The 12,613-nt window shown below is 38.0% G+C and overlaps 1 non-coding gene across 1 annotated transcript; it reads left to right on the top strand.

The window, feature by feature from the left end:
- The first annotated feature begins 206 nt into the window (after positions 1–206).
- LOC133828020 (small nucleolar RNA R71) lies at positions 207–313 on the top strand. Its single transcript, XR_009890665.1, has one exon. It is a non-coding gene; the product is annotated as a small nucleolar RNA R71 (small nucleolar RNA).
- Positions 314–12,613: the final 12,300 nt, after the last annotated feature.

Below are 12,613 nucleotides of genomic sequence, written 5' to 3'. Positions count from 1 at the left end.
AGATCCCATATGTTTTGTGTCAGTTGGTGCTATCAGTAGCACTCGGACCAATCCAGGTGTGAGATTTTTTTGCGATTTCTTCGAGATATTAAAGAGCATCATCTGGCTCTTTTTCGAGGAATTCACCATTGCATAGCTTTTCTACAAACTAGCGCTCACGACTCGTGAGGCCTTCATAGAAGTAACTGACCAAATGTCAGTTCTCATAGCCATGCTGTGGGCACTGATTCAACAGATCTTTGAATCTTTCGCATACTTGATAGAACATTTCATTATCCTTTTGGGAGAATGTGGAAATCTGTCGTTTTAGACTGTTGGTCATATGGCTAGGGAAGTGTTTCAAAAAGAAGGATTTGGTCATCTCCTCCCATGTTCCAATAGACCTAGGTCTCAAAGAGTATAACCAGCTTTTGGCTTTTTCCTTCAAGGAGAAAGGGAAGAACTTCAGTCGCACAGAATTAGCATTTTCGGCTCGGTTATAGAACGAGGCTACTACCTCCTCAGATTATTTTATATGCACATATGGGCTTTTCTATTTCATTCCATGAAATGTGGGCAAGAGTTGAATCATGCCAGGTTTAAAGTCTAATGCGGGCATATTAGGAGGGAAGATAATGCATGAAAGCAAGGAAGTGCGAGTAGGATGGAGGTAGTCATTAGGAGTTCTTAGTTGGATCTCATCATTGCGAATGGATTATTATCAGCTAAAGTTTGTGGAGAAGCAGGATTGGTGAAAGGAGTTACGGAAGGAGTGGTGGATGAATTGGAAGAAATGTCAATAGAAGTTTCGTGATGATTCATCCACTCTCGAAAATCAGAATTAGATTTTTTTTATTTTCTTTGTTTTTTTTTTTTGTTAAACTTTTTCCAAGGTAGATTTGGAGGTTTTGGGGTGATCTCCAATGCCTTACTAGAACTCCCTGAGGTTACTGAGTAAGTATGGTGGATCACAAGTTAACCTTTTCGACCAAACAACCTTTAAGCATAGTGAAATTGCTTATTTTGACAAAACAAGCTTGGTTTTCTTATAGTAATAAGTTCAACCATGTAATAGTGCAAAGGTAGATGCTCGAAATGTTCCCAGGCAGATTGGGAAGGTTGCCAAGGTACCGCTTTAGACCCACACTTGCCTAGACAGAACTCCCCGAGGTTCCTAGGTAAGTATCGAGGGTAACGCTATCACAAACCTTATTTAACAACCAATTTTTCAAGACATAACAATATCGGTTTCTACCATTTGTAATATTACACAATTGTTCCCAATACTAAGCGTTTTATGAATGAAATTTTATGTTTTTTTTTTGTTTTTTGGAAAACCTAAATTCTAAAGAAAACTAAGGCAAAGAAAAAGAAGAGCCTAAACTAAGCAATAAAATAAACAACACAAAAATAAAATAAAGAAAAGAAAAGAGAATTAAAGTGAAGATAGAATAGCAAGCTTAATCTTTTTGTTTGAATATGTATTAAACTAAAAAAAAAATAGAATAGAAATTAATAAAGAGAAATAGAGTAAGAATTAGCTAAAAAGAAAAAATATATATATAAATATATATATATATATAGTTTTTTTTTTAAACGAAAAGAAAGGAAAATGAAAAAAAATATAAATAAGAATAAATATATATAAATATTTTTTTTAAGTTTTTTTTATAGATATGTATATATATATACGAATATTTATATATTTTTTGTTTTACCGAAAAAGAAAACAAATGAAGAGAAAATATATATATAAATAACTTTTTTTTATATGATTTTTGGTTAGTCTTTTTTTTCTTCTTTTGTTTTGTATTAATAATAATAATCAAATTAACTAAAAATTAGTAAATAAATAAATTAAAAAAAAAACTATACTAACACAATGTTTTATACCAACAAAAATACAAATAAAGTTATTAACATTTTGGTAAAAATTTCACTAAACTTTGAAAACTACCTCCCCGGCAACGACGCCAAAATTTGTTTAACGCCTAAATCGTGACAACCACTAAGAGGTGGTTGTAGTATAGATCGGGTGGTCGATCCACAAGAAGGTAACCTAAACTCAAAATATTAGTAGAAAATAACACAAAAAGTTTGTAAAATGAAATAAATAAAAAATGGAAATGAAAAGAGATTTGAGATTTTGGTATTGTCTTTTTGATGAAATGATAAAATAAGATAAGTGAAATAAATTTAAGATATAATCAGGAGTTTGAGAAATTGAAAGGTTTCAAGAATCATCCATATGCTTGTTTAGTTACTTAGTCACTTGATTTACAAAAATATACAAGTAAATAGTTCACATCCCAACATTTACTTGGAAAATCTAACATTAAAGTTCATATTCTTTTCTAACAAAAGTCCATTTGAGTTATAAATTTCTTTGCTTTAAGAGCACAATGTTAATCTTATGAAAAATCTAAAAATGGCAAAATACTAAAGGGCAATAATGCAATAGATGCTTAGACATAAAATTTTGTATCAATATTATTTTTACTAATTAGAAGCACATAGAAAAAGCATGACTAATCCTATATACTATTAGCACAAGTAAATAAAGATAACAAAATAGAGATGGGGATGAAAGAACATAAATAACTCAAATATATTACATTAAGAACATAGTAAATCAAAGTAGCAAAATAACATCACTAGCATATGGAATCATCCCTAACCTTTCTAGGAAGATTAGGCCATTATGCTCATGATTCTCATAAAATTCTATGAAGAAAATATGAGAAGGAAGTGAGTATAAATTTTGCTATAGTTTCTTTACTCTCAAAATTACATACTAATTGTGAAGAAAGAGTCCTTATTTATAAAAGGGAGAAAATGACTAAAAAGAAATTAAACAACAAAATGAGGTTTACAAAATAAATCGGAAATATTAATAATAAAATATGACTTTGAAAAAAATCAAACCTTATTATAAATATTAATCTAGTTATTTTGGTGCATGTTCAAATTTCTCTTTTTCTAAAACACCAAAAAGAAAAGATCTTTGAAGCTCAAAATAGCAATGTACAAGGCCCAATACCCACAAAATATGGGTTGAAGGTGGCTGGTGGCAGAAGTGGGTTTTGACCCATTCCCAGCCAATGGGGAGGCGCCACGTGGGCACTGGCTGAAGAGAAAGGTGGAGGCCTTCGGTTTTGGGCTGCTGGAGGTGCTGGGCTGTTGGGCTGGTGGGGAGCCAGATGGGGCACGGGTCATCGGGTCGAGGAACCGGGTCAGAGGTGGGTCGCCAGGCGGGTCCGTTGGGAAGGGCTGGGTTGCGTGGCACACTGTGAGCACGCCACCTAGCGCGGGGAGAGAGGAGGAGAGGGGATTGGGCCAAAGTTCTTCAAAAATGTCATTTTCTTTATTTTTTTTTAATTTTAACTATTTCTTTCTTCTATATTTTTATTATTGTATAAATGCAAATTATTTCCTGAAAATTAAACATAAATTAATTATTATTTTTAATTAAAAAAAATATTACAATAAATTCATGAAAATTGTAATTAAAACATAATTTATTTAACACTTTAAAACTAATAAATTCACATTTTTGAGCACTAATCAGTTATTTTGTGAAGTTTCCCAAAGAAAAAGTATCTATACACCAGGGTTTAGCCTAACATTTTTTGAGCCTTGATAAAATTATATTTAACAGGCCCTTGATTTTATAAATTCACCAATATTATTTGACGAAATTACATTTTATATGGGATTTTTAATTAAGAGTGCAAAAATATGACCTTTTTCGAAAAAAAAGTTAATCTATGGCTTTTTTGTAAGAATTTTCACTTTTGTAGGTTTATTTTCCCATATTTTTGTATAAAAGTTGATTTATGCTATAGTTTTACTCTTAATCAAGTTTTGTTAATTTAAAAGAGTATGTTTGTAATTTTATTATTATTTTTTAGCTTATTTGTATTTTTATATTGTTTTTATATTACTAATTTTATATTAAATTTTTCTTTTGTTGTTTTGCAATTTTTTTTTAATATGAATTGTTTTTAAAATTATTTTTTATTTATTATAAATATTTTTTCCCTTTTTTTTAGGTTGTACGTTTTTTTTTTCAAATCCTAGGTAGGGTAACTAGTTACTTGATTGATCTTTGACAGTTTTGTAAAAAAAATTCTAGAGCTAGGTTACATAACATGTACTAGGTGGGGTAACCAATGATCCTAAGATGAGTAACTTTTTGCCATAAAATGGGTAACCAGTTACCATAAGAGGGGTGATGGGTTACTCATATTAAATATGAAAATAAACATCAAATTTGAAGGAAAAAGAGGAAGAACACTTTCATTAAAAAAATAAGAAGAGGTAACCATGATTTTAGTAACATAGGTAACCAGTCACCATAAAGAACCCAGAAATTAACACACACATCAGAACGTGAAGGTAACCAGTTACACCCAGAAATATACACACAAAGAACATGATGGTAACCAGTTACCCATTCATGTTTTCATATTTTTATTAGTTTTCTTTCCAAATTTTGGTATTCGTATAAGTGTTATAGTAAAAAGAAAATGCTTGTTACACCCAGATTTCGAGCATGAGATTGTGATCCCGAAATCTTGGCTCATTTTATGTAAGCTCGAAATAGACACGATCGTCGTATGTCCCTTCAGTTAAACCATCTCTAAAAATAGCAGCCTCGAGGGTGCAAGGGGTGTGTTGCCTCGAAATGCTCCAAGCTCGCAAAACAGCATGGTGCGACACTTGGATATATCCCTGAACCATTTCTTGCCTTCCAGACTAGCTCGAGCTCAGAATGGGTGTGCTCGAATGTGGCGACATCGTCAATGTCTATTTGTTTTGAGTTTAGGCAAGGTTAGGCGACGAGCTCGTGATCGACTGATAGTCCGGACAAGTTCATGATCAACTGCTAGTCTCTGAGATTTGATGAATCCTGTATCTGAGTTAATAAGTTATATGTGAACATATTTATTGTTCAACAATCCCAATGCTTAAGGGATATTGTTAAATTTGTTATCCGATCCCACATTTCATGGGACGTTTCCGTGTACATAGGGAATAATGCATTATCTTGTATTATGATAATTTATTCCTGGAATATCTTCCTAAAATATGTGGGAATGAATTCTATAACCTCCTCTATAAATAGAGAAGGAGACTCCATTTGAAAAGGATCGATTTCTGATGATTGGAGAGAAAACTCTGGGCAACTAAGTTTCCAGAAAACTCCCAAGTTCTAATAACATAGACTTGTGGACTAGGCAGATTAACTGCTGAACCACGTAAAAAACCTCTTGTGTTCATCTTTGTTCATTTCCTCTCATATCTTCTTGTTTAATTGCTCTCCTATTTAAATTGATGAAAAACGACGTCAATAGTTTGGTGCTTTCATTGAGAGCCATTAAACAGTGCGTGAATATTTTTAGTTAGAAAGCCTCTCGAATTAGCAATGGCTGCAAATGATCCCAATATTCCCAAGGATGAGATCCTAGATGAAGGTGAGTACCCCCGGTGCCCTGGAAAGCAACCTATGGTGAATTCTGATCCCGATGAAAGGAGTGGTTCATCCAACTCTCGGGACCACCTGCCCCCAGGGACGATGAGGACATGTACTACAATCCTGAAAGATATGTCCCAATAGTGGAACTCAAAATTGGTCAACAGCGTAAGCAGTTGGTGGAAGCTAAAAAATGCAACGAAGAGCTAGCCAGACTAGCTGCTGAAGCGTAGGCAGCTCAGGCCCCACCTCCGCAAGATGCCCAGGCTCCGCCTCCGTGGGACGTTCATGTCCCACCGCATAGGCCTCGAGGACGGCTGCTTAAAAACGTAGCAACCCGAAGAGCAAAGCAACCTCCGCCACCAACAGAGTAGCCTGCTCCGCTAAGACCCCGGAGAGGTAACCAGGATGAAGGTCCTGTCAACCCAATTGCGGAGGCACTAGCTAATGTAGGGAATAACCAAGCCCCCTCACAGGCTCGGACCCAAAATCCTGGTGCTATGCAGAATGCGCTAGAGCCTGATCATGCGAATTTAGAGCCTTCTAGGCTCCGTAATGGACAACAGCCTAGAAAACCCATCGCGACCGGGAAAGGCAAGCTGGGGAAATACATGGGAATAATGGAACTGCTAGGGAGTATATGGGTCCCCATCCCGGGAGAAGCCAAGTGTCTCGATCTCAAACTATCGAGACAAGGAGGCGAGTAGGAAACCCATCTTGAAATAACCATGCAAATAGCCATGTTATCGAAAGCTCGAGTGACACTAGATCTGTGAGTATATATAACCCGGAACCTAGGAACACTGGAAATCGAGGAGATCACCAAAACTTACGGGAACATCTAAACCACAATTGGGGGCATTGTAATCCCCCGAATCCAGATCTGAGAGATCATCTCAACGGGTGCAAGCACCCCGAGCTGAGGCATGGAACTGGAGTAGTAATCTACAATAACTAGTTCCTGCTGATTCAAGATAGACCCCCCATAGATCTAGTCCAAGAAAGGATTGAGTAGTTGGAAAGAGCATTCAAGCTCTTGTAAAATGAACAAAACCGGGAACGAGACGAAGAGTTCAACGAGGAACTTGAGCCCTTTGCCTCGCATATCTCTAGCACTCTGTTTCCTCAAGGATTCAGAATTCCTCATGTTCCGCCATTTGATGGAAATTCGGATCTATACAGTCATTTAAGTACGTTAAACACAATCATGCGAGCCAGTAATGTGGGCTACGATCTTAGATGCTTGCTGTGCCCAGCCTCTCTCACTGGACAAGCAAAAAACTGGTTTGAAAAATATAAAAGACATTCGATTGCTTCTTGGGATCAATTATCAAGAGATTTCAAGAAACAATTCAAAGCCATGGTCGTCATTAGGCCCGAGGTATCTGCCTTGACCAATGTCCCACAGTAGCCAAATGAGTCACTAAAAGGTTATCTCACAAGGTTTAACTTAGAAGTCGCTCGAGCTCGTGACGTCAACGAGAGTGGCCATCTAATGGCTATTCGAGCCGGAGTAATGCCTGGAATCCCTCTCTGGGAAGATTTACAAAGGAAGCCTGTAAGGTCCTTAACCAAGTTCAATCGACGAGCTCAGAGGTTTGTTAATGTAGAAGAGGCGAGGTCAGCATTGAATATGACCTCTCAGCCCATAACTACAACAACAAACATAAACTCTGCCTCGACCTCGGCGAATCCTACGACATCAAAACCCCCTGGGGACAACCTTTCTAAAAGAAAGAAGAATAAAGGTAATAATCCCGAGGCGGATGGGGGAAAGATACTTCTCCGTATACAAGGTGTATATCGAGCTCAATGAGTCTCGGGAGAATATCTACCTAGCTAATGAAAACCAGGTCCATTTCAGATGACCTGACCCCATGAGAAACCAAAAGGCAAAAAGAGACTCCAACAAGTACTGCAGATTCCACAGAGATATCGGACATACAACCGATGAATGTAGGCAATTAAAAGATGAGACCGAAGGTTTGATCTCGAGAGGATATTTCAGGTAGTATGTAAGAAATCAGAACCCCAATCAGGCTCCCACCTGCCAGAGGGCAGCAGCTGCACCACCTGCCCAGAATAGAAACTCTCGAGAAAGGGATGATGAAAGCTATGATTGATGGAGAAGAAGTCATAACCATCTCAGGGGGAACCCATATTGCAGGGTCGGCCTGGAATGCCCAGAAGAAATACGTGAATGATCTGAAAACTAGTGACGGGTCTCCCTACGATCCCGAACCCAGAGCTCTGAAACAACAAAGGTTTAATCTCAACCCATAACTTTTACTAAGGATGACACGTCTCATGTACAGTTCCCTCATAATGTCCTGCTGGTCATCACCCTTTAGCTTGCAAACAAGAGGGTATGCCGAGTCCTGATTGATAACGGCGGCTCGGTAAATATCCTCTACAAAGCCACTTTAGAAAAGATGGAACTCGCGCTTCGCGACCTAAAAGCCTGTGCAACTACGTTGTACGGCTTTTCAGGATAATGGATTGCCTGTATGGGATCCATCGAACTCCCTGTAACCTTGGGAGACTACCCAGTCTTGGTAACCAAGATGATGGAGTTCGTAGTTGTAATGACCCACTACTCTAGACTTTTGGACCATTAATGAAACTATACATACAAACCTTAATAAGACTTACATTTGCGAAAATACCATAAATTTATTAGAAACTTGTAGAAACAAAAGTTACTTTCATAAAATAGGTAGGATATGGGTACCCATTGTCTTTAAAACAAAACATAACTTAATGTAAAAAGGAGTTACATAGAAAGTGCGGAAAATACATGTAAAACTATAAAAAAAAATAAAACAAGACTACATCCTCGAGAAATCGAACTCTCGACTCCTTGACTCCATTCATCATCGATACACATTCTCTAAGCATCCACGAATCTTACCGCCTCTTAAAGCTATTTTCCTGCACATAAAACAAAAAGGAATGAGCCTAATGCCCAACAAGGAAAATCTAACACATAGTCATAAACATAAAGTTTCATAATAAACATAAAGACATATCGTAACACTTATTACATACACTTATTATAATGGCCATTATTACTTGGGGTCCCATAGACTAAACAAGTCATATGCCCATGGGATTAGTGGGTTCCTACTAGCTAAGTAGGTCATATGCCCATAACCCATTTGGGGTCCTGTTAGTCATATGGGTCATATGCCCAAGCCTACAAACATACACATTTCATAACATATTTATAACATATTTAATAACATATCACATAAGATAACACAAGCATAAAACATATATATTCTATCCTATTTTCCTTACCAAAGTTACCGGGATATGTGGACAGCGTTGGGACTTTGGAACACTCCTAATAACCATTATGAGAAAGAGTGAGTCTAATGAAGAAAAAGAGATGAAAAGGAATGAGAAGACTAAACCATTGAAAAACATGCTTACCAAAACTTATGTGCTCAAGAACTTAGATTTCCTAACCAAAATAAGAATGAGGTTAGGAGACTGAGTAGAAGGCTATGAGAAAGAAAATAACATAAAACAAATGAACTAGAGTTTTGGTTTACCTCAAGACTTGTAAGACCAATCTACACCACAACCAAAATACTATAGAACCTTACTTCCCAAAGTGTTTGATAAGCTTATGATGTTTAAGCTTATGATTTCCCCAAACCAGGTGTTTACACTCTCACACTCACTTAGCACTTGCAGCCTCTGAACTTAGAGCAAAAGGTGAATAATGGATGGGTACTAGGTCCTATTTATAGAGTTTAGGAATGAAAGGATCTTGATTTTACTTGAATAAAAATAATAGCTTTTTAGGTGAAAATAATTTGAATAATCGTTCAGCAGAGGCTGAAGACTCGTTCAGAAAGATGCTGGACTTATCAAGAGGTTGGATGGCTGAAAGGAAAAGAATTCAAAAAAATTTGAAAATACACTGAAGGAGGCGATATATCGCCTGGGCTAGTATGCCCGAGGCAGCCGTGCATCGCCTCGTGTTTTCCGTATCTACGTGCTGCGATATATCGCCCCCTATAGCTGCGATATATCGGCACACACTGATTAATTAAACACGAAATTACACATTTTTAGCTAAGTTTGAATGGAGTAAACAGCCTTGACTAAGCCCTCAACGTATTCAAAGCTGCTGACTGACCTTATAGCATTCAAACTTTACTCCTTATTAAATTTAATCCTCAAAATACTTAATTCTTAATCATCCATTCATAACATGTGCTTAAAATCCTATTGGTCGTCATCTAAACCTTATAGTATAACAAATTTTATCCTTAATATCAATCATATAATCAAACCTTAGGTTAAACTTAATATTCTTAAACTATAGGTTAAACTTAGAAAATTTATAAGTACTACTATGAGTGTCCAAATAATTCCCAGTCTGAACCAAAAATCCACAGTTACAAAGATAATACTATACATACTATAATACTACTAAATAATTAGCTAAGTAAAGTTCTTGGACTCTACAGTAGTGGTGGATCTCCCATCAGCCTATAATATACTGCTCGGGAGACCCACCCTAGTAGGGCTGGGGGAAGTTTCGTTCGTTAGGCATCGGGCCATCAAGTTCCCGACTTCTAGTAACATCGGCACTCTAAAAGGGGACCATCTCGCAGGGAGGGAATACTACAGCATTTCCGTTAGAGGAAAAAAGTAGACAAGTGCACAAACACTCATTGTAATTCTAAATAAGGATGGGACGATCTTCGAAATAGACGAATAGATCAATCCAAGAATAGAAGAAAGGGTTGACCTCGAGCCTCTAGAGGAGCTCGAAGAAGTCAAGCTCGAAGATGTTGATCCCCCAAAAACTGTGAAGGTGGGGAAAATCCTTTCAGAAAAGACAAAGTAGCAATTAATTTGCTTCTTGAGGGAAAACCAAGATGTTTTCGGATGGTAACATTTGGACATTGTAGGGATAAGTCCGAATGTGATAAGCCATGCACTTAACATTGACAAGAGCTTCCCCACGAAGCAGCAAAAATGAAGACTCCTGGACGATGATAGGAAGATAGCCTTAAAGGAAGAAGTCGACAGGTTAAAGGCGAACCGAGACGTCTTCTACCCTGATTGGGTTGCCAACCTAGTGCTGGTTCCAAAAGCTAATGGAACATGGCGAACTTGCATCGACTACTCCGATCTCAATAAGGCATGCCCTAAGGATTGCTTCCCCCTACCTCGGATCGATCAACTAGTAGATGCCACAGCTAGGCATGGTCTTATGTCATCCATGGATGCCTATTCTAGATATAACTAGATCGCCATGCATGCACCAGACCAAGAGCATACGAGTTTTGTAACAGATAAAGGGTTGTACTGTTACAATGTCATGCCTTTCGAGCTAAAAAATGCTAGAGCCACATACCAAAGGCTTGTAAACAGGATGTTCTTTTAGCAGATAGGTAATAACATGGAAGTGTATGTTGATGATCTGTTGGTCAAATCTAAACATAACAATAACCATGTTGACGACCTCGAAGAATGCTTCACCGTGTTACGAAAGTACAACATGAAACTCAACCCCCAAAAATGTTCCTTTGGAGTATCATCGGGGAATTTTCTGGGCTTCATAGTAAATGTGCAAGGAATAGAGGTTAATCTCGACAAGATCCAGGCGTTAATCAGCATTCCCTCACCTTGAAAGCATAAAGATGTCCAAAGCTTAATTGAACGGATGGCGGTATTAAGTAGATTTATCTCTAAATCTACAGACCGATGTCTGACATTTTTCAACCTTCTAAGAGGGGGCGAAAAATTCGAGTGGACAGAGGAATGCGAGCTGTCATTTCAGGAGCTAAAGAAGCATCTCGCAGAACCTCCCATCTTGTCGAAACCTATCATAGGAGAAATCTTGTACCTATAGCTCGCTACAACCGAGCACGCCATCAACACCGTGCTCATCCAAGAAGATCAAAAGGTACAAAAACTAGTATACTATGTCAGCAAAAGGTTATTGGGGGCAGAATTGAGATACCCAATAATGGAAAAACTAGCTCTCAGCCTGATCCACTCTTCTTGAAAACTCTGACCTTACTTCCAAGCATACCCCATCCACGTGTTGACTGACCAACCACTATGGCAAGTCTTATCTAAACCAGAGGCCTCAGGCAGATTATTAAAATGGGTTGTTGAGCTCGAACAGTTCGAGATCACTTATCATCCGAGAACGACCATAAAAGGGCAGGCCCTGGCAGACTTCATTGTGGAATGTACAAGAGTGTCTGGCGATGAAGTTATAACCCCAGCCCGCGAGCTGTGGAAACTTTATGTCGATGGATCTTTTAACGAAAATGGATCAGGGCAAGAATCATATTGATCACTCCAATTGGAATCAATTTCACTCCGCCTTGAGGTTCAGCTTTGAAGCATCTAACAATGAGGATGAATACGAGGCTCTATAGGCAGGACTTTGAATAGCCAAGGAGCTTAAAGCCAAAACAATTCATTGCTACAGTGACTCGCAGTTGGTGGTCAACCAAATCCTAGGAGAATACCAGTCTCGTGGTGCAAAGATGGCTGCATATTTAGTAAAAGCAAAAAAAAACACTCTAACATTTCGAGTTCTATTCGATAGAGCAGGTTCCCCGAGAGAAAAATTCAAATGCAGACGCCCTAGCCAGGCTCGCCACATCCAACGAGGTCGATGCGCTGAATGTGGTCCCAATTGAGTACTTCTCAACACTCAGTATTAGCGAGCCCAAACAGGAAGATGTATGTATGATAGACTCTGAACCAACCTGGATGACCCCGATAGTTGATTATCTGAAAAACGACATTCTCCCAGCAGAACGGAACAAGGCTTGGAAACTGATGTATCGGATTCCCAGATACACTATTGTGGAAGGAAGGTTATAATGGAGAGGATACTTTATGCCATTATTCCGATGTGTAACTCCTCCCAAGGCCAAGAAAATTCTAAAAGAAATTCATGAAGGATTTTATGGAGACCACACTGGGGGGCATAGCCTATCTAAGAAAATTATAAGACAAGGATACTTCAGACCCACTTTCAAGGCAGACACATTTAAGTATGTCAAGAAATGCGATAAATGGCAGCAATTTGCTACAATTCTACGAGCTCCTCCATCTGAGCTAACTATGATGACCTCCCCATGGACATTTGCAGTGTGGGGAATTGAACTC

This window comes from Humulus lupulus, chromosome 3, assembly GCF_963169125.1.
Source record: "Humulus lupulus chromosome 3, drHumLupu1.1, whole genome shotgun sequence".
NCBI lineage: Eukaryota > Viridiplantae > Streptophyta > Magnoliopsida > Rosales > Cannabaceae > Humulus > Humulus lupulus.
This window is presented reverse-complemented; position numbering and strand designations above follow the sequence as displayed.